General features: G+C 39.0%; 1 pseudogene; it reads left to right on the top strand.

The window, feature by feature from the left end:
* Nucleotides 1–1,524: 1,524 nt before the first annotated feature.
* LOC118829962 lies at nt 1,525–2,407 on the top strand (annotated as a pseudogene).
* Nucleotides 2,408–6,173: the final 3,766 nt, after the last annotated feature.

Genomic DNA, 6,173 nt, shown 5'->3' with positions numbered 1-6,173 from the left:
GCCAGACAATAAAGCAGTAAATCAAGCTCTAATCTGCAGCTATAGCTAATTTTTGAGGTGTAAATGCTCACACTGGAAATTTAAGGGCTCTTATACAAACTTGTTCGGGCAGCTAGGTTCCTCAAAGGATAGAGCTCTGGGCCTGGAGTTAGGAAGACATCTTCCTGGGTTCGAATGTGACCCCAGACACTGTGACCCTAGGCAAGTCACTTAATTCTGTTTGCCTGAGGTTCCTCCGAAAAATGAGCTGGAGAAGGAAATGGCAAACTATGCCAGTGTCTTTGCCAAGAAAACCCCAGGCAGGGTCAGGAAGAGTCAGACACAATTGGAAAATGATTGAACAACAAAACAAGCTTGTTAGAGCTGTCTTCAGCACACCCTGTTATGAGGAACCTCAATGACTATTGGCTTCCGTCTATAACTGACTAGGAATTCACTCTTCACTGTCTGGAACAATTAGTCATTCACATTACTTTTTTAATTATTTTAACTTATTTTGTTAAATATTTCTGAATTACATGTAAAAATTTGTAACAATTATTTTTTTACATGTTGAGTTCCAAATTCTCTTCCTCCCCTCTACCCATCCCCATTCCTTGAGAAAGCAAAAACAATTTGATTTTAATTATACGTATGAGGTCATGCAAAACACCTCTAAAAATGGATAGCATTTTTCATCATGGGTCTTTTGGAACTGTCTTGATCAGGGTAGCTAAATCTTTCACAGCTGATCATCCTTACAATATTGCCATTACTATGTTCAATGTTCTCCTGCTTCTATTCACTTCATTTTGCATGAGTTCATATTTTTTTATGGACTCATGTTGTTCATCATTTCTTACAGCACAGTAGTATTCCATCACAATCATGTACCACAATTTGTTCAGCCATTTCCCAGTTGATGGGCATCTCCTCAAAAGAGCTGCTACAAATATTTTTGTACAAATAGTTCCCTTTCCCTTTTCTTTGATCTTTTTGAGACACAGACAGAGCAGTGATATTTCTGGGTCAAAGGGTATGCACAGTTTTGTATCCCTTTGAGCATAGTTCCAAATTGTTCTGCAGAATGGTCAGACCAGTTCACAATTCCACCAACAGTGCATTAGTGTCTATTTTTCCACAACCTCTCCAGCAATTTGTTTTCTTTTTCTGTCATCTTAGCCAGCCTGATAGGTGTGAGGTGGTAGCTCAGAGTTGTTTTAATTTGCATTTCTCTAATCAATAGTGATTTAGAGCACTTTTTCCTATGGCTTGATAGCTTTGATTTCTTCTTCTAAAACCTGCCAGTTCATATCCTATCCCATATCATATGGCTCTTATTTTTATAAATTTGGCTCAGTTCCCTATATATTTGAGAAATGAGGCCCTTATCAGACATGGCTGCATCTACACTTAAGAAATATTATTCTGGCCTTTTAGTCCAAGCTGCAGCAGGGGGCTCTGCAGGCAGCAATGAGTTCCCCAGCTTTTGGCCTCTCTCATGGTCTTTCCTCCTCCAACTCCAACACTTCACCCTCTGTAACCATGACAGAACAGGCCATCTCTTTCACCAAGCATTTCCTGGCCAGTGGCATTGCCACTGTGTTTCCAAGAGCTCTTACAGTGGGACCCATCAAGAGAGTCAAGCTACTATTGCAGGTGCTGCATGCAAGTAAACAAATTGCTGCAGACAAGCAGTACAAAGACACAATGTATTGCACAGTCCAAATTCTAAAGGAAAAGGGGGTATTTTCCTTCTGTCAGGGTAACTTAGCAAATGTCATCAGATATTTTCCCACCCTTTGCCTTTAAGGATAAGTGTAAGCAGGTGTTTGGGGGAGGAGTGGACAAGCACACACAGTTTTGGAGGTATTTTGCTGGCAATCTTGCCTCTGGTGGTGCAGCTGGAGCCACTTCTGTCTGCTTTGTCTACCCCATGGATTTTGTGAGAACTCGCTTGGCAGCTGATGTTGGGAAATCTGGTACTGGGAGAGAATTCAAAGGCCTGGGAGACTGCCTTGTGAAAATCACCAAATCTGATGGAATTTGTGGCTTTTATCAAGGTTTTAATGTCTCAGTGCAGGGTATCATTATCTGTAGAGCAGCCTACTTCGGAATCTATGATACAGCAAAAGGTATGCTCCCAAAAGTGAAGAACACTCACATTGTGATAAGTTGGATGACTGCACAGTGACTGCTGTAGCAGGTGTGGTCTCCTATCCTTTTGATACAGTAAGGTAGCAAATGATGGTGCAGTCTGGATGAAAAGGAACTGATATCATGTCCATTGGGAAAATTGACTGCTGGAGGAAGATTGCTAAAGATGAGGATGGCAAAGCTTTCTTCTAGGGTGCCTGGTCCAGTTCTTAGAGACATGGGTGGAGTTTTCCTGCTTGTCCTGTATGGTGAATTAAAGAAAGTAATCTAAGTACATCCTAATTAAAAATGGAACCAGTGAATATAGATCAGGTAGAATACTTAACCATACTTGGCATTTTGGATCACTGACCTTCAAGAAATTCCTATTATCTTTTTATCCAGGCCAGATCATGTTTATAGAGGAGCCAGGAAAGGCTCTTAGAAAAAGGGACTCGTTTATTCACACAGTGGAACTGTTAATTCAGAATATTGATTTTATTGGTTTTTGGGAAAGTAACAGTTACTGTGGTCCCAAGGAGGCAGATCAAGTTGGACCCTCTAGTTTAAATGCTCTTTTGTAGGACCATAAATTTGTGTTTATTTTAAATCATGTCTCCCATGTGTACTTAAGCACTATATATACTATTTTGCACAACTGACTATATGGCAGTTATGATTATCTGTGTTGGGCATTCTGCTGTAAAACAATAAATACACTCAAGACTCAAAAATATTCTGGTGGTGGTAGTATGAAACCTGAATTAGAGAATGGTAGAACAAATGAGATTACAACCTGACTAACCTTGAACAAAGATTTTCGTTGGGCTCATTCCTCCAATGATCAACCCTTTTCCAAAGATCAGTACTGACCCTCTTTACCTTTCTGGCAGGGTTTCCAGATAGCATTTCCTTACAGAAGGGCCAGCTTGTATCAGGGCAGTTCTCCCCTAACATGGCTCCCTCTGAAATGCAAAATTCCCAAATCTTTCATTATGTTCTGTCTCTGATTTGAAGAGAGTGTGGCTAAAAATTAGAGGTTCTGGAAGCTATGGGATATTCTAGGGGCTGCCTCTGCCTAGTTCTTCCCTATAGGAACTCATAAGGGGCTTTGTAGCAATGGCAAAAGCTGAAAGCCTTGTAAGAAGGGTCTTGAAATTGAATGATCACCTGCAAAAGGTGTAGAATTCACAAAAGATTACAAAATCATTAAAGAGACTACCAAATTTGAACATGAGTTTGGATCTCTTAATGGAAAAAATGTGGAGAGTTTTAGGAAACATACTGTTGCTGCTTAGTCAACTATTGGAAAAAAATATTTCATCAGAAAAAAAGTAGAACCAAAAAGAAAAAAATATATGGTTTAGAGAAAGGCAAGAAAAGCCTAGGCAAGAAGAAGCTTCCTGTCTCTAACCCCAACAAGCCAAGGTGTCTAGGAGAGCAAGAAAACATGAAAGATCAGAATGTGAAGAAAAATCTGCTGTTACAGAAACTACATAGAAGGAGGAAAAGATGAACTGATAATTGGCTTAAAGTTAAAGAACTTGAAAGTGATCATTCAGAGGAGTGTCAAAGAGGTGGTCAAGAATCTAAGTACTGAATGAAAAGCTAGCTAGCCAGAAAGCCATGCAAAAAAGAGCCCCTGACATGCTTTCATTTCCTTCAGTCACTAACAAGGAACATAAAGTCAAATTTTTGACCAAACAATAAGCGTATGAGCCTATGAAACAATTCCTCTAGAGTCTTAGCATGGAAAAATCTCAAGATGTCCAAACCTAAGAGAAATGACATTCCCACACTTTTAGATAATATAATGTTGACATTATAATTATATAATAACCATAATATAATTATGAACAAGTTTATAATAAGAGGAAATGGAAGACCTGGCCTACAAAAAGCCTACAGTCGCTGGGCTATCCAAAATAAACCCGATCCTCTAAAAATGAACCCTCTCCTGTCTTCCAGAACTTTAAGCACATCCCCACATAAACCAAATGATCAACCTGAAGTACCAGTTAAGAAGATAAAGACCCCTTCACTAGAAGAGTTCATTAAAGTTTCATTGCCAAAATTTCTGCCTGAGATCTCCTTAATATCTTCTCTTCCTTCCTTATGTTATGGAATCTGAAGCACCAATAGCAGAGGTCTGGCACCACTGCCTAGGCAATGATGCTGGTCAATTCACTGGCCTAATCTGAATTTGAAGATGCACATTTACTAGGGGTCTAAAATGGCTTCTCTCCCAAAGGTGCTTCCCATATACAAACAGTGTGTTCATGTACTTCAAAATAATATTTCCTCCATCAAGTTGGATGTGTTTCCTTTAACATCATTGAACCTCTGTTGGAATGCTATACCTCTATTATCTCAAGTAGAGAATTATAACCCAACCTTTATCGAATTGGTATATCATTTGTGGGAAATGTGTGGCCAAAGAGAATTTTAAAATGAACAGATCCAGAACAATGAAATCTTTTTTTTTTGAGGCAATTGGTGTTAAATGACTTGCCTAGGGTCACACAGCTAGTAAATGTCTGAGGTCAATTTTGAACTTGGGTCCTCCTGATTTCAGAGCCAATGCTCTATCCACTGCACCAACTAGCTGCCTCTGATGATGAAATCATGGTATTAAATGTATTAAGACTTTATGACCAGAGAGAACAAAAATTAAAGACCATCACAAGAGCATTATTTTGATCCAGTCTGAAAAACCCAGAGTGCATCAATAAAAATGACCTATTTACACACATGGCAAAGCCTTATAGAAAACTCAGACACATGATTCTTTCTGGCAGGAGACACTTCTTTATGTAAGCACAGCTCTACTAATGTAGAACAGACTAGGGATGTCTCAATGAGGCTATTACTCTTTACACAGGTCCTGATTAATGTAAATAATTAATCCTGTGGAATGATTGCATTATTTGAATTTCCATTGGGTTGGAACGAATTACCATATTTTGCATAATTATAACTCAAACAGTGCAAATTTGAAAACATGCAACCACTACTGGTAAATTCTGGAAACAAAAATGTTCCTAGGGGGTGAGAGTCCTCAGAGTACCAGTCACTAATACCAGGTTCAGATGTGATGGTTACAAATCTTAATGTCCTTTCTTCCTCAAAAACCATGGATGGGGGATCTGTTCAAGTGAGCACTGCTCACTTTTTCAAGAATGAATGAATGCAAGAAAGAACATTTATTAATGTTCTTGCACTATGTGCGAGCACCATGCTAAGCTGAGAATATAAGACATGAGCTCCCTGTCTTCATAGGGCTTTTATCTAAAGGGGGAGACAACATGTATAGGGGAGTGGTAGCCAAGGAAGGGAGTTTTTGTCTCGTGACTCACAGGGGTGTTGAATAGAACCATGGAGGAACTATTGACAAAAGCTGAGAGAACCTCTCAATTTCTCCCTGACATTTCATCTGGGAGTGGGGGTGGGGAGTTGAGAAGCACTTTGAAAGAAGAAAATTATATATCTCTACATAAACAGATATATAATTTTCTTCACATATATGTAAGGTATTATTATTATAGTGTTGAGGAGTTTGCTTCAGAGTCATGATTCTGAATATAAAGGAGTACGGCAAAGAACTATAGATGTAAGAGGCATAGGAGATTCATTAGATGTGTTTAGGATATCCCTTAAAAGTTGTCCTTTTAATCAAATTCCAATAACTTGCTTTCTTGTAATTTATCACTCTCTTCTAAAATCCTACTATAGGGAGAAGTCCAGTGAAAGATTAGGTTAAGTGGTCCTAACTGTATTTTTAAAAACTACTGTTTCGGGCAGCTAGGTGGCACAGTGAGTAGAGCAGTGGCCCTGGAGTCAGGAGGACCTGAGTTCAAATCCAGCCTCAGACACTTGACACATGTACTAGCTGTGTGACCTTGGGCAAGTCACTTAACCCCAACTGCCCTGCCAAAAAGCAAAAAAACAAAACAAAAAAAACTACTGTTACTCTGGTCAATCTGGTCTGCACATTTTATCATTGTGGGTATCAACTACAACTCTAATAATTAATTTTTTTATTGTGGTAGAAGTTTTCT

Source organism: Trichosurus vulpecula, chromosome 1 (genome assembly GCF_011100635.1).
Source record: "Trichosurus vulpecula isolate mTriVul1 chromosome 1, mTriVul1.pri, whole genome shotgun sequence".
NCBI classification, from domain to species: domain Eukaryota; kingdom Metazoa; phylum Chordata; class Mammalia; order Diprotodontia; family Phalangeridae; genus Trichosurus; species Trichosurus vulpecula.
Note: the sequence above shows the minus strand (reverse complement) of the source record. Positions and strands in the feature narration are given on the sequence as shown.